At 43.9% G+C, this 24,186-nt stretch overlaps 1 long non-coding RNA gene and 1 other non-coding gene across 7 annotated transcripts; both read left to right on the top strand.

Annotated features, from left to right (window-relative positions):
* The first annotated feature begins 17,283 nt into the window (after positions 1 to 17,283).
* Positions 17,284 to 20,300, top strand: LOC113460980. Of its 6 annotated transcripts, none has more exons than XR_005507218.1 (3): positions 17,299 to 17,348; positions 17,980 to 18,046; positions 18,531 to 20,300. It is a non-coding gene; the product is annotated as an uncharacterized LOC113460980 (long non-coding RNA). The 6 variants fall into 6 exon arrangements; XR_003382823.2 differs by lacking the exon at positions 17,299 to 17,348 and adding an exon at positions 17,356 to 17,515; XR_005507217.1 differs by lacking the exon at positions 17,980 to 18,046 and having other exon boundaries at positions 17,284 to 17,348.
* LOC113460981 lies at positions 18,221 to 18,352 on the top strand. The gene has a single exon (XR_003382824.2). It is a non-coding gene; the product is annotated as a small nucleolar RNA snoR83 (small nucleolar RNA).
* Positions 20,301 to 24,186: the final 3,886 nt, after the last annotated feature.

Genomic DNA, 24,186 nt, shown 5'->3' with positions numbered 1-24,186 from the left:
TCATTGTCGACTCAGCGGGGCATCCCGATCTTGGTCGAGGTCTTTGATGGAGATCGATACCGAGCTCGACGTCGACGTGGCAAAGTGTTTCAGACTTGGCTGGGGCATCCGAGCTTGGTCGGGCATCTGAACTTGGTCGGGCATCCGAACTTGATTGGACATCCGAGTTTGGTCGGGCATTCGAACTTGGTTGGGCATCCGAACTTAGTCGGATTTTCTGAAGTTCACAAGCATCCCAATATCAGGAAGAGCATGGAATAATTAAAGGAGAACTGTAAATAAATTAACATGAGAAGGGGATGAGAATTATGTTTCCAATCATCGAGGATCCCTGCGGGCTCTACTAGTAATACTGATAGTCAACTTTAAAGACCACGCAATAGCACGTATCTATTTTTAGATGTATGCTCTAGAAACCAATCTGACGGACACATTATTAATTCTGGAACATAAATTTGTACTTGACTTTATTATTATTGAATAATAAATGGGCATCTTTTCATTCATATTGTTTATGTGTCTATAAATCGTTCAAGAAATTAATAAGATGATGATACATATTCTCAAGAGTTGAGAATTTGAGCCATGTATTATTGGTGATTAATTTCTAAATGCTCCTGGTCAATGGATCATCACGAGTGATGACCCAAAGATTGATTTAAAGATTGATTTTGATGATCACAAAACCTTGAAGTATAAATACTAATATTTGTGTTGCAAAAAGAAAGATAATTTGTTTTGCAAGGAACATAGCAAGTTGGAAAAATACAAAAAGGCCTCAAAAGCTCTCAAGATGAGGACGAGATCTCCTGCCTTTAAAAGCTTGGCCTTTACTCTGGAGTTGTAGTACTGGACCGTTTTCTGTTGATATCTCGCCATGCGGACTCGGGCTGCCTTCCTTGTCTCCTCGATGAGGTCCAAGTTGCCCTTGAGCTGGAAGGAGTTGGAGTCTACGTCGTAGTGCTCCACTCTTGGTGAGGGGAGTCCGACTTTCAGGGGATGACAACTTTTGTTCCGTATGCCAGGTTGAAAGGGGTCTCGCCGGTGGGAAGCCGGAATGTGGTTCTGTAGGCCTAGAGAACATTGTAGAGTTCTTCGACCCATTGCCCTTTGGATCGATTGAGCCTAGCCTTGAACCCCTAAAGGATGGTGCGGTTCGTCACCTCGGTTTCTCCATTCGTCTGTGGATGGACGACCGAGGTGAAGTGGTGGTCGATGCCGAGCTCGGAGCAGAATTTTCTGAAATGGGTGTTGTCGAACTGACAACCGTTGTCAGATATAAAGATGCGGGGGAGTCCAAATCTGCAGATTATTGACTTCCAGACAAAGTCCCTCATCTTCTGCTCGGAGATCCGGGCCACTGGTTCGACTTCGATCCATTTGGTGAAGTAGTCGATGGAGACGACCAGAAATTTTCTTTGTCCGGTAGCCAAGAAAAATGGCCCCAGGATGTCTATCCCCCATTGGGCGAATGGCAGAGGGCACTAATCGAGGTCAGTGGGACCGAGGGCCGGCGCTGAATGTTGGCGTTCTGTTGACACCGATCGCACCTTCGGACGAAGTCCGTTACGTCCTTTTGAAGTGTGAGCCAATAGTATCCTTGGCGCAGGATTTTGTGGGCCAGCACTCGGCCTTTCAAATGGCTCCCGTAGATTCCTTCATGAACCTCTTGTATAGCATAGTTCGCCTCTGACGGGCGGAGGCATCTGAGGAGGGGAGAGGTGAAGGATTTTCGGTAAAGCTTGCCTTCATATAATATGTATCGGGAGGCTTGACGCCTGATTTGGCGGGCCTCGAGCTCATCATTGGGGAGGGCTTCATTCTGCAAATAGTTGACGAGCTCGTCCATCTAGCTCGGCTCGGTATCGATGCAGAGTGTTGGCTCAGGCTCCTCTGTGCTGGATGTTTGGAGGTATTCGAGCACTATCATTTTGGGGAGCTCGCTCATGCGGAAAGTCGCCAGCTTTGACAATTGGTCTGCCCTTATGTTCTCCGTTCTGAAAATATGCTGGATGTTGAAGGAGCCAAAGACAGACGTGAGGTCTCGCACCTTTCGGAGATATCTATGCATCGATGGCTCTCTTGCTTCAAAGTCTTCCAAAATCTGGCTCACGACCAGTTGGAAGTCACTGAAGACCTTTAGGTCCTCTGCTTTCAGCTCCTTTGCCAATTTGAACCCGGCGATGAGCGCCTCGCACTCTGCTTCATTGTTTGAGGCTTGAAACTCGAGACGTAGAGCCTGCTCCGCAACTACCCCATCTGAGCTAGTAAGGATAAGACCTGCTCCGCTACCCCCCGAGGTTGAGGAGCCGTCCACATATAGGACCCATGGCTGCCTCGGGGTCTCCTCCACTGGCATGAGTGGGAACTCGGGATCGTCCAGCAAAGTGCACTCCATGATGAAGTCAGCGAGCGCTTGGGCTTTGATCGCCGGCCTCGGACGGTATTTGAGGTCGAACTCTCCGAGCTCAACTGCCCACTTCGCAATCCTTCCGGCACGATCCGACCGTTGCAGAATTTGCTTCATAGGCTGGTCGGTCAGTATGGCCATAGTGTGGGCCTGAAAGTAAGGTCGGAGCCTTCGAGCCGAGATGACGAAGGCAAAGATTGTTTTCTCCAGCTTGGAATATCGGATCTCGGCATCCCTCAGCACCCGGCTGGTATAGTACGCCAGTCTCTATAGCTTGTTCTCTTCTCGAACCAGGACCGAGCTTACCGCGACCGGGAAGACGGCTAGGTATAAATAGAGGAGCTCATCCTGTTGGGGTTTGGTGAGTAGTAAAGGGGAAGCAAGAAGGCATCTAAGCTCTTCAAAAGCCTGTTGACATTCCTCCGACCATAGAAAGTTCTTCTGTCGCTTAAGGATCTTGAAGAATGGGAGGCACCACTCGGCCGACCTGGAAACGAATCTTCCCAAAGCTGCGACCCGCTTGGTGAGCTGCTGTACCTCCTTGATCGTCTTTGGTAGCACCATCCCTTGTAGCGCTCGGATCTTCTCGGGATTTGCTTCGATTCCACGATGGGTTACTATGAAGCCATGAAATTTGCCCGAGGTGACTCTGAATGCGCACTTGGCAGGGTTGAGCTTCATTCGATACTTTCTGAGTGTGGAGAATATCTCATTAAGGTCAGCCACATGGTGCTCTGTTATTCGGCTCTTCACCAGCATGTCATCCACATAGACCTCCATGTTTTGGCCTATTTAATTTTTAAAGATCTGGCTGACCAGCCTTTGATATGTTGCTCCGGCATTCTTCAATCCGAATGGCATCACTTTGTAGCAATAAATGCCCTTGTCGGTGATAAAGGCCGTTTTCTCCTCGTCTTCCGGCGCCATTCAGATTTGATTGTATCCCGAGAAGGTGTCCATGAAGGTCAGCAACTGATGTCCCAAAGTAGAGCCAACGAGCTGGTCGATGCTGGGGAGAGAAAAGTTATCCTTTGGGTAGGCTTTGTTTAAGTCGGTGTAGTCCAAGCACATCCGCCACTTTCCACTGGCTTTCTTCAAGAGGACCACGTTGGCGAGCCAGTCTGGATAGGAGACCTCTCGGATGAAGTCGGCTTCAAGGAGTTTGTCCACTTCCTCGGCCGCTGTTCGTTGTCGTTCCGGCGTGGAGCCCCATTTCTGCCTCACTGGTTTGTAGGTCGGTTTCACCTGGAGTTGGTGAAGCATGACCTTGGGGTCTATCCTCGGCATGTCAGCGGGCGACCAGGCGAAGACGTCCATATTGGACTGGAGGAACTCGATCAGGTGGTCTCTTTCGAGGGAGCTCAGGCCAGAGCCGACCTGCACGGTTAGCTTTGGATAGTTTTCTTTTAAAAGGATCTGGGTAAGAAGCTCACCAAGTTCTACCCGTTTCTTTTGGGGGTCATCCCACACTTCCAAAGTTTCGATATGTAGCGTCTAATCTGACGTTTGGGTTGGCGCCTTGGCCGGTTGCTCCTCTTGGCTTGGTGCCTTAGCCGGTTGCTTTGCTTTATGAGTCGCTATATAGCACCGCTTAGCTATTGACTGGTCCCCACGAACTTCGCCTACCCCTCGGTCGGTGGAGAACCGCATGAGCAGGTGAAAGGTCGAGACCACAGCTCGGAGGGCATTAAGCCCTGGTCGTCGAAGAATGGTGTTGTAAGCCGAAGACAGGCGGACCTCAAGAAAATCTGTTCTCACAGTACTTTCTCGGGAGCGAGCCCGACTGTGACAAGAAGGCTGACCTCACCCTCAATCGGGACCGAATCCTCGGTGAATCCGACGAGTGGAGCATTCATTCTCTGAAGCTGGCTTTCCGTCATCCCCATTTTTTGGTAGGCATCGTAGTACAAAATATTTGTCGAGCTTCTATTATCAACTAGGATGCGTTTTACATCAAATTTATTTCCAATCATGGAGATGACCACAGCGTCATCATGAGGAGTCTCAACTTCTTCCAAGTCCTTGTCCGAGAATGAGATAGCTTCGGAGGTGCGCAGGCGCTTCGGAGGGGTCCTTCCCCCGGTTGGTTCTTCGGCCGAGCTTCCTTCTCCAATGGTGTTGGCGATAGGCCTGTTGTCATTCGGATCTTCTGGCAGTGCGGCATATTCTATCGGCCTCCTTTCCTCGCGCCGGTTTCGCACAAACCAGTTGAGTACTCCGTGGTGGATGAGCGCCTCGATCTCATCCCGGAGCTGGAAGCATTCCTTCGTGTCGTGGCCGTGGTCCCGATGGAAGCGGCAATACTTTCTAGGGTTGCGCCGAGCTCCTGCATCTCGCATCGAGGGTGGAGGTCGGAAGTAGTCTCGACTTTCTATGTCCATCAGGATCTCTGCCCGGGGTACATTAAGGGGAGTGTAGTTCTCGTACTTTCCTAGGGGCATTTTTTGCTGTGGTAGAGATCTCAGTCGAGGCAGGGACCTCGGTCGAAGCTATCCTCGCTGCCGAGGTGGACTCCTCAGCCGAGGCAGATTCTTATCTGGGCGGGGAGACCGGCTTCTCGGGCGGCCGCGCTCCTCGCGGCGTCTCTTTTGTTTCTTCGAGGCCTGTTCGGTCGCTCTCCGCCTGGAGGCGATAGCCTATTCGGCCTTTGCATACTTCCGAGCTCGGGCCAACATCTCGGTGAAGTCGGCGGGGAAACTCTTCTCAATAGAGAAGAGAAACCTGTAGGATCAAGCTCCAGTCTTCAATGCTGACATGGCAATCAATTGGTCGAGCTCGCAACCTCCCAGGTTGCAGCAGTGAAACGGTCGAGGTAGTGTTTGAGGGACTCTCCCTCCTTTTGCTTGATGTCGGGGAGGGAATCCAACGTTCGCCACTGACGTCGGCTGGCAGCAAAATTGGTGGCGAACTGCCTACTGAGCTGCTCGAAAGAAAATACCGTGCTCGACTTCAGTCCAGAGAACCAGAGCCGAGCCGTTCCCCAAAGAGTCGCTGGGAAGGCCTTGTAGAGCACAGCCTTCGAGGACCCCTACAATGCCATAAGGTCTCGGTAACTCTCCAAGTGGTCGAAGGGTTCGATAGTTCCATTGTATGGCTCCACCTAGGGCATTTTGAACCTCAGTGGGACCGGCTCATCCTCGATTTGGTGAAAAAAGGGGGACTTGGTGGTGAACTCAAAGTCACCCTCGCGCCTTGCCTTCCTGCTGTGGAGCGCCTCAATTTGGCGCTCGAGCTTCTCGACCTTCCTGTCGAGTTTTCCGCCCTGGGGGATTGCCACAGTAGTCTGCTCCGGTTTGGGTTGGTCCGGGGCTGACTCAGCTTCCGAGTGCTGCGGCCTTCTGTCTATGCTCCTCCCTGGTGGTTCTCTTTGGAGAGACGCTCGAGTTGAGCCTTGGTAGCAGCACCGTTCTTCATTGTTGGCTCTCGAGGAGCTATGGAGATTTTGGCCTTAGGGTGCCGGTTCGTCTGGAGGAAGCACTGACTGGACCTGGGCCCGTGGAGGCGGCATAAGTGGAGCCTCCGCATGTTGCAGGCCTTGGACGGCGGCGGCCAAGGCTTGGACCTGTTGCACCAGGATGTTGAATTGTTCCGGCTGGACTCGGGGGACTGGGTCCGCCGGAGGTCTTGGTGAGGAATTTTGGATAGAGTATCCAGGGCTTGGTGGGGGACGCCGGTGGCCAAGGCTTGGACCTGTTGCACCAGGATGTTGAATTGTTCCGGCTGGACTTGGGGGACTGGGTCCGCCGGAGGTCTTGGTGGTGAATTATGGACATAGTATCTAGGGCTTGGTGGGGGACACCGGGAGGCATTGGAGGCTCCTTTGCTTCTCAACTTTATGGCCACAACTCGAGCCCTTTCTCTAGCGCCAACTATTGCTGGAAATTGGATCCGGAGCGACCAGGGTTGAGAAGGAGGAGCTCCGACGAGAGTCGGCGGATGGCGGTCCGTCGGCGGTCGGTGTCCTCCTGGAGACCTGCAAAAAGCCGGTGGCCGAAGTTTTCGATGCCGGCCTTCCGATGCCTAAGTCGGAGGGGGCTAGTGTGTAGAGGGAGAGAAAGTATCTTCTAGAGTTTCAGGGTCCAGCCCCCTTCTGAGAGGAAGGGATTTTTCTTTTATAGGGGAGTACAGGATTACCTATGATGTGACGGACGAACGAGTTACCGTCATGATTGAGCAAGATTGTGCAAATTAATGCATTGCCGTGGAAGATCAGGCTGGAGTCAATGAGTCGTCGTGCGTGATCGGACGCAGTCGAGTGGGTCAACTGGTTACTGTGGAGGGCCTGTGATCCGGGGATAGCATGCGCATTAATTGTTGAGTGAGCCGAGGATCTGCGGAGGCCATGCGCCTTAATTGTTGTGTGAGCCGGAGATCTGCGGAGTCCATGCGCCTTAATTATTGAGTGAGCCGGAGATCTACGGAGGCCATGCACCTTAATTGTTGACAGCGGTAACAGGGCATGGTTTCCGATTGAACTGTAGAAGAACGTGACCGCAGCGGGTGGATGGTGAGGTTGAGCTATCGAGGCCAAAAATGCTGAGGTCGGAGGGTTACAGGTCGGACGCCTTGAAGTCGAGCGCCTGGTCGGGCGCCAGGTCGAGGGCTCTGAGGTCGGGCGCCTTCAGGTCGGGGGCCTCCAAGTCGAGGTGCCTCCAGGTCGAGGCTTCTCCAGGTCGGGCACCTCCAAGTCGGACGCCTCGAAGTCGAACGCCTTCAATTCGGTGCCTTCAGGTTGGGCGCCTCCAGTCACGTGCTGGCGATTTGTTCACGTGTTTTGGGGCAATCCATTTTTTCCCAATAGTATTGATTTAAGAAAAGAAGTATTTCATGAATGGTTGTTATTTAATTGGACAATGAAATAGTTGGAATTTAACTTCTCAAACTTATCATGCGAATGAAGAAAATACACCAATTGTGATCCACATGCTTCTAATCTCTTTATCTTTCTAGGCATCTATCTGTGCAAAAGGTCGAAAAGGTTTGTATCTTTTTGAGTTTTAGAGTGCATATTCTAGAGACGGACCTCATGGGCTAGTGGGAGGTTGGGATTTTATTTTATTTAAAAAATATAGTCGTGAAGTCTCAAATGCCCTTCATGAGCTTGTGGACTTTCTGATCATTTCACTTAAATTTCAGGATGAACTTTTTCAAAGTTTCGAGGCTTGTTATGATAGATGTCGCTACATATTTTAGGAAAAAGTTCAGCAGAAAAGGAGGATCACTAAGTGATTCACTTTTCACAAAAATATGGTCCACGTTGAAGAAAGAGATCTAAAAGAAAGTAGAGTGAGGAGAGAGTATGTATGTATATTGGTGGTATGCATCATGGATCTCCTTTCTTGTCTCGTTTGAGTGGGGCTTTGAGTTCGAAGTCAAGTGGAGAACTATTTTAGATTTTTTTTATCTTAATCATTCCCAAAAAAAATGAATGCAAATGAAACTTGTCATGCTATACCATATGTCAATCTACGATGGGCTGATCTAATTTTGGCCACATCAAACCCTATCATTGATCCTATATCAAACAAGCCAAGCACTTTCACGTCTCAATTAAAATAACTCAAACATGTGTAATAATTATGAAGCATAGCTAAAGTGGGCCAAGAATTCATCATCTTTTGTTTTTTTTTTTTTTTATGACCATCATTGGTCATGATACATTTGATTAAATCAGAAACATTTTTGAGAGGATGCTATGGTTTTTTTTTTTTTCTAGTCATTTTTCCTCTTTTCCTGATTTTTGGGATTCTATAAATCTTTGTTCGTGTGTTTCTCGAGCTGTTTTATACGAGGATCAATCCTTCTATATTATTGTTTTGGTAAGTGATTCTGTTTATTTTCAGTTAGATCGTGTCGGTTGTTGGAGCTCCGCTCAATTAGATCCTTCTGATTTCACGTTTCATGATCTCTTGGAAGCTAAGATTTCGTTTCACCAAGCGGATGTGGCTCCAAATTCTCAGCATCCCTGTGCCATTGTCCCTATCTCGTCCACTGTCGAGTTTGCGCTGCATTCGCTAGAAGAAGCGTAACTAGTTGGGGATTGAAAAAGAGAGTAATTGCAGGACTCTTCTTCTTTTGCGTGCCAAAAATAAATTTTTTTTTTTCTAAAATGGATGATTTATACAACTCTAGTATGGACACATCTAAAAAGATCAAAACAACAACACATTTAGAAGCGCTCTATACAACTCTTGTCGTTGGCCTCTCTCTCTCTCTCTCTCTTCTCTCTCTCTCTCTCTCTCTCTCTCTCTCTCTCTCTCTCTATATATATATATATATATATATATATATATATATATATATATATGCTTAGTTTGAAATGCCACATCACCGGTAATCATAGTTCGGATATCTAGAGATAGAGAGTGACACTCCCACTCGCCACCAGTGCCCCTCTAGAAAATCTAGTTCTAACAATGGAGGCCGGGTGATTGGATCATATTGATAAAATAAAATAATTTATGAGAGGTAATTGATACTTAAAAAAAAGTAGTGGTAGTTAAGTATTTCTTGCTAAAAATTGAGAAGGTGAAAATATATTTTTGGTAAAAAACAAAGAAATTGATTTTGGTTTCCATGAAAAATTGGATAAATGAAGGTAGAAAGTTATAGCCAAGCAAAATATTAGTGTACAAAAAAAATTGATATTTTCTTTTATATAATTTTTTTCTTTAATAATTTAGAACGGATTTATATCAATCAAGTGTATTTGAGACTGCCTTTTTATCATTGCTCAGGCTGTCCAATACTTTCTACAAAGGCGGCCCGACAGGCGAAGTTGAGATACAAAACTCGGTACTAGAGATGGTTAGCCGAAGAACCAGGACAGGGTGCTTTGGAATTGGAAGTTTTCAGAACCATAAATCATGAGTTTTTATCCAAGTTTTGTTTGAGCCCCTGGTGTTTGTTGTCTTGGCAATTGTAGCTGAGGACTTGAATTGTTTATAGACAATTCTGCAGAAGAAATCATATTAAGTATTTTCGTTAACAAATTTTCAATTTCTCTTAAGGTAGACTGCTATTTAGATAGATTTGATGCAGGACCATAATGAAACCCAGCCGTGGAGCCATGATTAGGAGTTCTTTTTGTTTTAGAATTATGATTTGGTTAAATCAAGTGTGGAGTCTTTGTGTATTGCTTAATTAAGTTTGTCTTGGGTTTGGTTCAAGTTGGGATTAGGAGTCTTGTTGGTTTGGGTTTAGTTTTCTTTGAGTCTATTTTGATTAGGACTTGATTAGGGATTTAGGGTGTGTCGTGAGTCATATAAAAGAGGGAAAAGGAGCCGCCATCCTCCTTCTTCTTCATTGTTTTCCCATGAATTAAAAAAAAACAGAAACTTTGCAAAGCTCTGTTAAGAGCCCAAACCCCTGTTCTTCTTTGTTTGGGTGATTCAAGCCAACAGTGGAACAGGGACATCATCTTCTTCACCTCGCCTCTTCCCGCATCATTTGGTATCAGAGCGAGGATTTCCCTGGTTCGATGGCAGATGGCGGTGCGGCGAGTGCTCCTCCCGGTGATGATGATCGTGGGATGCCGGCGTTGTGGGCGGCCGTCCGCGGCTTGGAAGGAGCCGTCCGTGACATCCAACAAGCCCTTCAAAGCATGCGCGTCGACATCAACCGGGAGCGACTGCAAGCCCGTGAGGATCTCCCTCACGGTCCACCGGTGCCGGCACGGGATCCACCCCACCGACGTCGGCAACGGGTTCTTTCGGAGACGTCCGACGAGGAAGAAGAGGAAGCGGTCCACGGGGCGTTTGGTGGACCGCGACTGCATCCAGGTGACTTCGGCTCCGTTGGGGGCGAACGGGCCGGAGGACCCTTCGAGCGATGCTTTCCCGACGGAGGAGCGGCTAACGACGGCGGCGGGGGGCAGCGTCCAAGGAGGAATCGGCTGGAGGCGTTCGACCACCGACGAATCCAGGTTGGGGACGGCGTCTTCAGCGAAGCCAATGAGTTCCGTGGGCAACGACCCTGGGGAAATCAAGGTCATATGGGCCGCAGGCGTGATGGATTCGACCGAGGACTTAACCGTGGAGATTTGGCTTTTGACGCTTGGCCCCCTGATGAAGATGCAATCGCTGACGAAGTGCAGGAGCCATATCCATGGATGAACAGGGCCTATGCAGGAGGGAGACATATGGAACCCATGAGAAATAGGTTCCCTTGTGGCGCTCGTGACAGGGGCTCCCCTGATTTCAGATTGAAAGTAGACCTCCCTGCATTCAACGGCAATCTCCACATTGAGGGATTTTTGGACTGGTTGGCCGAAGTAGAAAATTTTTTTGATTATATGGAGATCCCAGATCAGAAGAAAGTGAAGTTGGTCGCGTATAAATTAAAGGGTGGAGCATCTGCATGGTGGGATCAACTGCAACATAACCACCTACGGCAAGGGAAGATGCAGATCACCACCTGGCGCAAGATGAAGCAACATTTGCGTGGCCGTTTTCTCCCGCCTGACTACGAGCAGGCGCTCTACCATCAGTACCAGAACTGCCGACAGGGCCCCCGGACGGTGACCGAATACACTGATGAATTCAACCGCCTCAATGCCCGCAACAACTTGTCAGAAACAGAAAATCAGCAGGTGGCAAGGTACATTGGTGGGTTGAAGCCAGCCATCCGAGATCAGGTGGATTTATATCCGGTGTGGAGTCTGACGGAAGCTACAAGTTGGCCTTAAAACTAGAGGCGCAGGCGACACGAAAGGCACACCAATTTCAGCCCCTGACTAGAGCATCATCCTCGCGCTCCACCATGGCAAAGCAGAAGACTGTTGAAGGGGCGGCCACCTCGAGTCAACCACCACCGATATCCACATCGAGAGAAGCCGGAAATTTCAGCAGGCAGCAGGCGGCCCCAAAAGGTAGTGGCAACCCCTACGAGAGACCCATGCCTATAAAATGTTACAGATGTCAGGAGGTTGGGCATCGGTCTAACGAGTGTCCGAGGCAACGGCCAGTCCACGTAGTCGAAGCTGAGGATGAAGAAGAAGTGCCACAGGAGGAGGAGGATCATGAAGAGGGGCAGACCGACGATGAAGACGTCGAGGTGACGGCGCCGGATCAGGGAGTTCCGGCCTCCTTTGTAGTTCAGCGAATTTTATTTGCCCCGAAGAATGAAGAAGAATCGCAACGCCACAGCATCTTCAAAACTTGCTGCACTATCAACAAAACTGTGTGCAACGTGATTATTGACAGCGGCAGTAGCGAAAACATTGTTTCCTCCGCGTTGGTCCGTGCGATGGGATTGAAGACAGAAAAGCACCCGTCTCCTTATAAGATTGGATGGATTAAGAAAGGAGCTGAAACGAGGGTAGAAAATGTATGCAGGGTGCCCTTGTCCATCGGGAGGTACTACAAAGATGAAGTGGTATGCGATGTAGTGGATATGGATGCATGTCATGTTCTACTCGGGCGTCCATGGCAGCATGACACAGATGTTACATTCAGGGGCCGAGACAACACATACTTGTTCCGATGGCAGGGTAGGAAAATTCTGTTGGTGCCCATGAAAGAGAAGCCTACCTCCAAAACTTCTCAAGTGGAGGGGAAGTCTTTCCTTGCAGTTTCTGGTGCGCAGTTCATGGCGGAACTCAAGGGGGCTGAAGAGGTTATGGTGTTGATTGTTAAGGGGACGGAGATGCCTATCCTGCAGCAGGTGCCCGAGGAGTTCAAAGAATTGTTGACAGAGTTCAAAGACATCACTCCTGCAGAGTTACCAAATGGACTGCCTCCCATGCGAGATATTCAGCACCATATTGATTTGGTGCCTGGTGCAAGTCTTCCCAATCTGCCTCATTACCGCATGAGTCCCAAGGAGAGCAAAATTCTGCAGCAACAAGTTGAAGATTTGATCAAGAAGGGGCTGATCCGGGAGAGCATGAGTCCGTGCGCGGTGCCTGCACTTTTGACGCCGAAGAAGGATGGGAGTTGGCGTATGTGTGTGGACAGCCGTGCGATCAACAGGGTAACAGTAAAATACCGGTTTTCCATACCCCGTTTGAATGATATGCTCGACATGTTAGAAGGAGCCAAGGTCTTCTCCAAAATTGACTTACGAAGCGGCTACCATCAAATTCGGATTCGCCCTAGTGATGAGTGGAAGACGGCGTTCAAGACGAAGGATGGGTTATATGAGTGGATGGTCATGCCTTTTGGCCTATCCAATGCACCGAGCACCTTCATGAGAATAATGAATCAGGTACTAAAATCATTTATTGGAAAGTTCGTCGTCGTCTACTTTGATGATATTTTGATCTATAGTCGCAATGAAATTGAGCATAAGGAGCACTTGAGAGCAGTTTTGCTTGCTTTACGGGAGAATCAGTTGTTTGTTAACCTTAAGAAGTGTCATTTTGTTACAAAACGCTTGGTGTTCCTGGGATTTGTTGTTGGGGCTGATGGCATACAGGTTGATGAAGAGAAGGTAAAGGCAATACGGGAGTGGCCGATTCCTACAAATGTTAGCCAAGTCCGCAGCTTTCATGGGTTAGCGACATTCTATCGGCGTTTCATTCGGAACTTCAGTACCATCGTCGCTCCCATCACCGAATGCATGAAGAAGGGCCAATTTCAATGGAAGGAGCAGCAACAAGCAAGTTTTGAACTGATAAAAGAAAAGCTAACCTCTGCACCAGTACTAGCATTACCGAGTTTTGAGAAGCTATTTGAAGTGGAGTGTGATGCTTCTGTGGTTGGCATAGGGGCTGTTTTGACCCAAGAAGGACGGCCCGTGGAGTACTTCAGTGAAAAACTTAGTGAAGCACGGCAAAAATGGACAACCTACGAGCTAGAGTTCTATGCCATCATCCGGGCGTTGAAGCATTGGGAGCATTACCTTATTCAAAAAGAATTTGTTCTGTACAGCGACCATCAAGCCTTGAAGTACATCAATAATCAGAACAATTTGAACCGAATGCATGTTCGATGGGTAAGCTTCTTGCAGAAATTTTCCTTTGTGTTGAAGCATCGGTCCGGGCAGCAGAATCGGGTGGCAGATGCTTTGAGTCGACGCAATGCTTTATTGACTACCATGCAGGCAGAGGTCGTGGGGTTTGAATATTTGAAAGAGTTGTATGCAGAAGATGAGGATTTCAAAGATGTATGGGCAAAGTGTACAAGTCATCAAGCAACTGGAGACTTCAACATTCAGGATGGCTATCTATTTCGCGGCAATTCCTTATGTATTCCCAGATCCTCATTGCGAGAGAAGCTGATTAGAGACCTTCATGGTGGCGGTCTTAGTGGGCATATGGGTCGGGACAAGACCATTGCCAGTCTCACGGAAAGGTATCATTGGCCGCAGCTGAGAAGAGATGTTGGAAAATTTATTCAAAGGTGCTATACTTGCCAGACAGCGAAGGGACAGTCGCAAAACACTGGATTATATATGCCTCTACCTGTGCCAAATGCTATTTGGGAGGATCTGTCGATGGATTTTGTGTTGGGACTTCCCCGAACACAAAGGGGTGTAGATTCAGTCTTCGTGGTGGTGGACAGGTTCTCCAAGATGGCGCATTTCATCCCTTGCAAGAAGACATCAGATGCATCCCACATTGCAAGGTTGTTCTTTCGAGAGATTGTTCGATTGCATGGAGTACCACAATCTATAACATCAGATCGGGATTCCAAATTTTTGAGTCACTTCTGGCTTACTCTTTGGAGGATGTTTGACACTTCATTAAATTTCAGTAGCACTGCGCATCCTCAGACTGATGGACAGACAGAAGTGGTTAACAGGACACTGGGTAATTTGATCCGTTGTATTTGTGGGAGTACCCCGAAACATTGGGATTATGCCTCGGCCCAAGCAGAGTTTGCCTACAACAATGCTGTCCATAGTGGAACCGGAAGGTCGCCTTTCTCCATTGTCTATTCAAAGGCACCAAAGCACGCATTGGATCTGGCGCGCCTACCGAAAATTTTGGGAAAGAGCGTGGCTGCAGAATATTTGGCAGAGGAGGTTCAAGCTATACAGTTGGAGGTGAAGAAGCGCCTCGAGGACACAAATGCTAAATACAAATCAACGACAGATAAGCATCGAAGGCACAAAGAATTTCGAGAAGGCGACATGGTGATGGTTTTCCTGCGCAAAGAAAGGTTTCCCGTGGGAACTTACAGCAAATGGAAGCCAAGAAAGTATGGCCCATACAGAATCTTGAAAAAGATCAATAACAATGCTTACGTTGTGGACCTACCAGATGACATGGAAATTTCAAAGACTTTTAATGTCGCTGATATCTATGAATACCATAACCCGGAAGAGCGGTTATATCCAGATGAGAACTCGAGGACGAGTTGTGTTCAAGTGGAGGGGACCGATGCAAGACCATAATGAAACCCAGCCGTGGAGCCATGATTAGGAGTTCTTTTTGTTTTAGAATTATGATTTGGTTGAATCAAGTGTGGAGTCTTTGTGTATTGCTTAATTAAGTTTGTCTTGGGTTTGGTTCAAGTTGGGATTAGGAGTCTTGTTGGTTTGGGTTTAGTTTTCTTTGAGTCTATTTTGATTAGGACTTGATTAGGGATTTAGGGTGTGTCGTGAGTCATATAAAAGAGGGGAAAGGAGCCGCCATCCTCCTTCTTCTTCATTGTTTTCCCATGAATTAAAAAAAAACAGAAACTTTGCAAAGCTCTGTTAAGAGCCCAAACCCCTGTTCTTCTTTGTTTGGGTGATTCAAGCCAACAGTGGAACAGGGACATCATCTTTTTCATGAAGCGAAGCAAGAAAATAGAAATTGTGGGAGCCAAATAGAATGAGTTAGATCGATCTTCATCCAATTTAATTTCGTCTCTTTGATATACAAATAATTGAGTACATTCAAATAACAAATATCAAAGAAATAAAGTACATTAGAGGAAGGGAATCATATCAACTTTCATTTGATACATCCTCAATGCATTTTCTGAAGATAATTGCGATAAGCCAATATATAATCTAGAGAAATCAAACCTGTACTCTAGAGAGCAACCCTAATTTGAGGACGGAAGATCAAGAAAGTCCATTTGGTTCTAGGATAAAAGGTTTAAAGAAAATCCATTGAGGGTAAACACTATCATAATCTCCAATAGCCTTGTAAGGGAATGTGATGGAGTAAGTTGCCTCTACTTCCATTTAATGACAATGTGCTTTGCATATGTGCATGTTTGCTTGCAGGATTGATACTATTCATTTATTCATATTTGCAAAATAGATTTTCCTCCATTATAAAGATTGAGGAGTTAAAACAAAGGTTAAATCTTCTTGAATAGTCAAAAGAAAGTCACTTTAGTGGCAGGCAAGATCATACTTTCTTTTCGTGGCATTTGAATCATCAGGCATTACCCTTTCATTTTCCAAAGAATTGCACAACAATTAGCAACATGGAGTTGAAGCATGCTTAGATATCATTTGGCTATTACATAAAACAAAACATTTCAACCTCACTTTGATGCCAACAAATTATGGGAAAAGGATATATCATATTCTTTGCAAGAGTTGATTAATTTGTAAAAAATCCAAGAAAATGTAGGGATCATTTGCAATCAATAGATATTGTTTGGAGATTGGCTCGTGCTCTTGAGTCTTGACCCAACTTAATTATCTCGTGTAATAGAAGAAATGAGTCAGACCAAAGCTGACCATATAATGTTGAGTGCGTTTAGATCCTCTTCAATCCATCTTTCGATTGAAAAAGGTTCTGTTCTCCCCCGTTATAGGCCGGATGGGACAGGATCCGGACTCATGCTGAGTTCGGGTGGCAGTGCTGGGCTAAGCCTACTTGTACCGGGACACATTTGTGTCCAACCATGCTTGTTCTTGTTTCCACAATTTCACCCCACTGATAAATACGTGCGAGTGAGAGACAGGAGGGGAATGTTAGCTTGGCGGGGAGTGAACATCTCCCCGGGTTGCTGAGCCTGTTAGGAGGAGTCTATCTTCCATATACTTTTTGGCTGTTAGCGAGTTGTTTTGATCTGAAAGTGCGCCATGGCCTCTGCCGGTCTACATAGGGAATGGTCGTTGACAGAGGACTTTCTAATCTTCCTGACTGAGTCATCTTAAATGCTTGGACTTCTGGAGCAGGGGATTAGGGTAGCCTACCTGGCTCATCACTGCTAGCTAGATAGAAATGCCCGAATCTTTGAAGATAGATGTACGCACCCGAGAGTGGTGGTGGATAGGGCCCTACTTCATGCAATGGAGGTCCTTAACACTACTGCGTCGTTGTCCTTTTGGTTGGTTAGAAAAATCTGAAGCTCTCATTCTGCTCTAGTAGTGTCCAGAGTTATGCTTGCCTCGTGAGAGCCCCACCCGTGGTTTTTTCAATATGAACTTCGATGACAGTGTCAAGGAGAATGGTCGTTGCGGCGTCGGTTTCATCATCACGGATCAGCATGTCAGACTAGTGGAGGGCGAGGGTCGGCATATCTTCAGTCAATCCATTGCTGGTGCCGAGATCAGAGCTGCATGAAAGGGGTGTCTCATACGCGAGACGAATGCTGGGTGCGGACTGCATCATTCTTGAGGAGGATTCTGCTACGGTGATCGAGAGGATCCAGGATCTCGAGCGTGCCGTCGGAGGAATGCGGCTGCTCCTCCATATTCGCCGACTCTTAGACGAATGCGCCACCTTTCGAGCTATCCATATCTTTAGAGAGACCTATAATATTGTGAATTGAGAGGCATCCTATGCCGCTCATGACTTTATCTCTCGGAGGACCACGTATCTATTTTATTTTTCTTTGGGCTACGCTCATACTCGGCCGCCGATGTACTTAAAAAAAAAAAAAAAGTGCGGGCGAGAGACTGAGAGAGGGTAACTCACGCGCGCGCGCGCACAAAAAAAAGGGTGGATATTATCATTCAGTGGCTTTAAACGGAGTCGCCCAAAAGGTGGAATAGGGCTTAGGGTTTGGCCTTATCGCCGTCGCTTTCTCGATCAGTTCAGCAGGTTCGGCTGCAAAACCCTATCCCCAGCTTTCTTCGCTCTTGTTCTACTTTTCGTTTGCTATGTGATTCTACTCTTATTCCCGTTCAATAGATAAAGAAGGGCCTTCACAATCCCGGATAAATTCTCTCAGCGTTTTTATCCGAGAACACACAAGGCCGAAATCGATGGTGGGGATTCTTCTTTTTCTAATACCGCCTCATTTTCTTTCCATCCTGAAGGGGTTTCGTTTATTGTTACTTCCCCATGCATCATCTTCATCTTGGTATCACTGTTTCAGTTTCTTCTTTTATTCCTTCTCTTTTTCCTTTTAAAATGCTGATTTTTTTCCAAAGTTTGTTCTTTGATTTCTCCACAATTCTGAAACTTAGTCCTAAATGGTCTCTTGGTGCAGTCTTTATGTTTTCCAATATAAATTGTAGAGTAGTATTTTCTCACTGTTCGGTTGTGGGATTATTTTTTTTGTTATATATCTGGTTGATTTGTTTTTCTTTTGGTTCTTATCAAATTTAAAGGCAAGCCCTTCCCAGCTTATGGTAGACTTGTCATATATCTAGTTCTTAAGTAAAAGACCATTTCAGATCACTTGTTTAACACTTTCACTTAGTTAAATATAATCCTTTTTTTATTCCAGGGCAATTCTTCTTTACTTGGTGTCCAATTTGAATGCTTTGTTTCACATTAGCATTAAAATATCAAAGGTAAGATAGGCCAGGTGCTAAATCCTAAGCTTTGTATCTCATTACCAATGCAGGGCCTTCTTTCCCTGTCTCAATATTGTTTTATCGTTCTTCATTTCTTTTCCTTTTGAGGTAGCAAGGTTTAGAAGGTTTTCTTGCTTTCTTCCCTCCAATTAGCTAATAATGGCCTTCATAATCCCAGATAAACTTGCTCCAATTGTTTTTTCTGATTCATGGAAGGCCAAAAGTGATGATGGCAGTTTCGCTGATAGCACCTTCTTTCTAGTTCTCTGTGGAGGTGTTTCATTAGGAGCTTGCTGCACAATACTGTCATCTTTTTCTCTCTCCTTAGTGAGAAAAGAGAAAATTGAGACAAAATTTTGCTGAAAGTTGATGGTTTGTTACATTTGTTGCTTGCTTTCATAGAGTAGACTATGTTCTAACGTTCTATTTATTCTTTCTGTAACAACGGTTGTATCCCTCTATCTATTTTGTTTTGTTCCAGGTGAATTATGTCGTTGATTCTCGCCATTGCTGATGGATTTCAATGCTGATTTTTTGTTGCTTTAAATTTTGGAGGCTACTGAAATATTTCTTTTTCTCTATTAGGTATTCTGTTTCCTGTTATTATATCATTGTTGCTATGTCCCGTGCCATGCTTCATGTTTAAATTCCAAATGCTATTCCATTGCAAAAACTACTCTTCGATGTAAAATTCATTCCTTAATGTTCCTGTTGCAGTCTTTTCTTTTTTTAAAGATTGTGCTTTCAGTTTTGCTCTTACAGGTTTTCCAGTTCTGCCTTTTCCCCATGCTATCAGACTTGTTTTTATTAGATCAAATGCCATAAACTGTTTTTGATCCATAGGTAATTGGATTTGTCATATGTTTTTTTTCCTGAGAGTTGGTTCTCTATTTTCCTTTTACAATCTACATTACAAGAAAGATTTGATTGCAATGCTGTAAGTTTTTTTCGGGGTAAAGCATGTTGTTACGAAGATCTCAAAAAATTCACTTAATTGCTCAGCCAACAGTTTTTTTGATCTCGATACCATTCATATAGGTTATTTTGAAGTTATAAACTTGTTGATTGTAGAACATAGGAGGAAAAAACCATACTGTTTGTTATGACTTTTATAACCTGACATGCTATTTATGATTTTTGCTTTTTTTTTTCCTTTGATAATTTTTTAGGTCCTTCAAATTTATAGTGAAGCAACAACTAGATTGTTAAGTGCTGACAGCAGTTTCTGCTCTCCCTGCCTCATTCTTGAAACTGACATTATTATGGTTGATAAACCTAGAATTATGTATTCTGGAGATCTCTTTCTTATATGCATTAATTTGTCTCCAAATTGGCAGTTTAATTGAGGTACAAAGTGATTTTTTGATTTAATTTGTGGGCTGGAAACGCTAAAGGCAGTTAATTCTTTGTTCATTCATTTTTGTTATTTGACAAAAGCAGCAATCTAGGTTATTTTAATTTATATAGCAATACTATACTTCAGCATGGTATTTATATTGAGACATACTCTATTCATAGGCAGGTTGGAAGTCCAAAATAAAACTCTTTGGTTTGTAGGGCATCTCAGAGATTGCTGTTCATATTCAAAGGTGTATACCTTCAATTTAGGACCTCTATCATATGGATATGTTGCAAGTCCAGTCAAGCTAATCTGATTGAATGTAACCAGGTCTAATCTCTCACTTCTATAGTTACAAATCATCAGTAGTTGTTCATGTCTGTGCATGGGACACGGCAAATGTCAAGATCAAGCCAAACCTGCCCAGTGCTTGTAATCTATGCTACCTTAGCTAGAGATATCTCATGAATATGATGCAACCAAATCTTGTTATTATGTATCTGGACTAAACAAGCCAAGGCCAGCCGTTTCCTTGTGCACACACACCGGACTCGTAGTTGCTGGAAGGAGGAAGTCTATGTGCGGACGGTGACTCTGCCCTAATCAGTCTGCTGAACTTGAAACTCAACGTGGTAGCTGAATGCAGAGATATAGATGAATTGAGGTACTTTCAGTTTGTTCATTCATGCATGTTGAGGGAAACTGACCAGTTGGTACATCGTATTATAGATATTTCTCGAGGGTTACCACTTTCTCAAAAATTTTGTATTGAAATAAAATGCTATACTCAGTAGATATTCCACCATTAATGTGTATGGGTTCCTCACCTGGTAAATCAATTGTTCTATCCACAGAATTACATTTTGGAGGACTTGTGGTTTACTTGTGATTTGATCATCCCTGTTGAAAAGATATCTGTTGTGTTACTTCTTTTAAGAGTTGGGAGGTAGAAGGTGAAATATCTTCTTCTCAGGCATTGTTGTCTTTTATTCTTTACTTTGGGTTGGTAGCTTTTCTTGTCCCTGCTCTTCATTTTGTTTGCGTTAATTTCAGCTCCTATTTCTAGGTGAAATGGTGAGGATATCTAATTAATTCCTCCACAAAAAGAAAATTAGTATCTTTCCTCTCTTCTACCTATCGCTTTTAGAACAGTCCTGGTTATATGAAGAAAGAATGTCCCATTGGCTCCATTATAGTTGTTTCTCATCTCCAAGAGACTCGACCTGCCCATGGTCAATGAGCTGTTTGTCTGCTTATTATATTTTGCTAGTAATATTTAGTGGTATGGTTTTATTTTATATGAGCATTTTGGTTACAGCTAGGGTTTTACGTGGTCATCCGAATGATGTCTGATGCAAGGGTGTGTGAGACACATTTCGAGGAATTTATTTTGAAGGATTATAGTCTTTATTTGGACGCTGGTGAGAATAATATCATATATGACTAGAAAAGTGGCATTTTGAGAAGTTCTACAAAAGGGAGAAGAAGTTTTTATCAAAATTGGACAATTAGATTCAATATCTCCTCTTCTCATCTTTGGATATGTATACGCTTGTATCGGGCAATACTGGATGTACCGTACTGTTTCGGGATTGGTAGGGGACTGAATCGGTATACTAAAAAAAATTCATATCGTATCAATGCTGTGCTAGTGTGGCATGGGTTTTGGTATCGAGACGGCAAATCTTGCGTACGAGTTTATTTCATGGATAACTTTACTTGGGCTTCTAAATGGGCTTTTAAATGACCTAAGTTTATTATATGCATGGATAAATGATGGATCTCTTTTGCTTGGAAGAGAGCCTGATATATTGGAGGCATGTGCCAATACAAATATTAATTCCTATGTGTAAGGGTGGACGCACTTTCCATTATGTCCTACTTTCAAGCGAGTATGATGCAAGGTTTTCATTTGTTATGAGGAGTGCGGATTGGTTATGTAATCCTTAATTTTGTTTAGAATCTATCAATGCCAGGACGCCCCACCTCTGCTGGTGCTAAGGATTTTGTTTAGAATCTATCAATGCCAAGATGCCCCACCTCTGCTGGTGCTAAGATCCTCCTCCCATTACGGGCATTAAGGGCTGAAATTGGATATATTTGTATCTATATTTATTTTGTTTGATGAATACAAATATGAATATGGATAATTATTATATACAAAAATTTGTATTCATATATGTTTTAAATAGATATAGATATGAATTTAATACTAGAAGTATGGATGTAAATGAAATAAATATGGTATAAATTAAATAATTAAATTTGTAGAATCAAAGATATTACTAAATAGATGGTAAATCAAATTAATGACATTTTAATAAAATTATATGTTTTTTTAAAAAAAATATAAGTGCTTGAGGTTATAGATAGAACTGGATATTTGGATATGAATTGGGTTCATATTCTTTTTTTTTTTATGGATATAAATACGAATATAGATATTAGTTGGATACTCAATTTTTTATCCATATTCAGATAAGTTTGGATGCAAAAACGCTGTTGGATGGATATTATTTGGTTCACCTTCATACCTAGAGGCATTCCACCCCATTGGCTCCAAGCTACCTATTTCTCTAGTTGGCTTTTGCCAACCAATTTAACTTTTAATCCTAATTAACTTTTAATTAGGTCATGGCTATTAATATATTTAATTAATTTTAAATTTTTTACTCTGATGGAAGGACCTGTAAGAAATGAACGAGTGATACCAATCTTGGAGGAAGCGGGAATTGATTCCAAGTCCTTTGGTCCAACCGTAGGGGTAGGCTTGTGTTCGAACCGTGCTTGATATTAAGCTTAATCAAAGAATTGCATTTTCTAAAGGAGGGAGGAAAAAAAAAAACTAGATCAAGCACATATATTTAGGCAACGATCGGTTAAAAGGCTGGCTATCCTGATTCGAACATCCAAAGCAAAGTTTGAATTCGAGCATAACTGAGTTCATGCTATATAGGGTCCATCCCACTTACAAATGTGAGCTTCAAGTGTGGCAACTTGGCCTGCATAATTTTTATTGACTAATTTCATAACGTAATTGGTCGACACGATTATGGCTCTGACCAAATCAGATAGTCTAATTTATAATAACACAAAGCCAAGTGTGTGCAAGAAATGCCATGACTGGTGGGAAAACTTGAAGGAGGAAGCCGAAACAGCTTCAAGCTTGTATGGTGACCACACAAGAGATAAACCTCAAAAGTATTGGCTTTTTTTTTTTTTTTCTTCTTCTAGTTGGGTGGTGAGAGTGGGGGTGGAGATGGGTAATGTATTGGGACTATATGTGAAAGGAAGAATGTTTTTCATCTCCCATGTCATTTCCCCTAAAATACAGGATTGAATCACTTGTAAAAAGCTCTATGTAAAGTCAAATCAGGAGAACTTCCATCGCTAGCATTTCTTCAAGAAGTTAGCTTCTAAGTACATGATCTTTCAATCCAGAAGCATTGCTGTAACAATATTGTGCCAAATGTTACATTCTTAGAGCTCTCAAAGCAACATGCTTAGGGTTCTATTCCTTTGAAATAAAGATCACTTGAGAAGTAATTGTTAAAATATTTGCAGAAAAAGAGGAAAGCAAGAAAAAAAGAGAGAGAAAAGTGATTTTATTTTTCTGTTCCATCACGTTCGATACATCTCAAGGATTATATATACTCGTATACAAACTCTATACAAGAAAATAATATAGGCTCATATAACATCGTACTAATAAAGGAAATAATACTCACTGATGCAAGTTGTTATGTGATCCCTAAAATCACTCTAACAAGATTATGCTAATAAAAAAAATAATATTGACCGATACAGGATTACGCTAATAAAGAAAAATAATATATACTGATACAGGTTGTTACGTGATCCCTAAAATTATTCTAATATCTTTCCTCAAACTCAAGATGGTATTATAAGTATCAACTTGAGTTTGGAAACTAGATCACGAATGTACCTAAAAATTGACGTACTAGATCAAGAGCTAAAGTAAAAGCTCAGAAGTTAATGTAGTAGATTAGGAGTTGAAATAACAACTCAGAAACCAATATGACAGGCTAATGTTTCTAATTGATGTGACAAACTGACATGTCTATGTGACCGATTTACTTGCCTTATATGTGGCAGTGAAAAGACACATAAAAGATGACAGTAAGGATAGAGCTCAAAGAGAAAGCAACCGAAGGTCAACGATTCTCATAGATGGAGGCAGGAAGATGAGAAATTGGCTTTGAACTGGAGAGTGAAGGAGCTGAATGCAGCGAATAAAAATGGAGATGGACAGAATGGCGCCGATGATGGTGAGGAGAAGCAACCGAAGATCTGAAACTGAAAAAAAAAGCGGCGGAGAGAAACTGCAGATTCATAGAAAATAAAGAATCTTCGGATATTAATCTACCAGAAATAGAGGATATACAAATCTACCAATGAGATCAATGTTGATTCATTAGGAAAGAAAGGATTTGCATATTCACCAAAAAATAAGAAATTTTTGAGTGTTGATTTATCTGAGAATAGAGATCAATAGATCAGCAATGGGGATCTTCAAAGCTTCTAGATATGGCGATGACGACCACAACAATAGCGGAAGAGATGATGACAGTAGATTACGTGATCAATGGCTCTAATACCATATTAAAATACTTGCAGAAGAAGAAAAAAATAAGAGAAAATGAGAGAGAGAAGTGATTTTATTTCTCTATTCCATCATATTTGATACATCTCAAGGGTTATATATACTCGTATGTAGACTCCATACAAAAAAAAAATATAGGCTAATATAACATCATGCTAATGAAGAAAAATAATA

This window comes from Phoenix dactylifera, unplaced genomic scaffold, assembly GCF_009389715.1.
Source record: "Phoenix dactylifera cultivar Barhee BC4 unplaced genomic scaffold, palm_55x_up_171113_PBpolish2nd_filt_p 000130F, whole genome shotgun sequence".
Taxonomy (NCBI): domain Eukaryota; kingdom Viridiplantae; phylum Streptophyta; class Magnoliopsida; order Arecales; family Arecaceae; genus Phoenix; species Phoenix dactylifera.
Note: the sequence above shows the minus strand (reverse complement) of the source record. Positions and strands in the feature narration are given on the sequence as shown.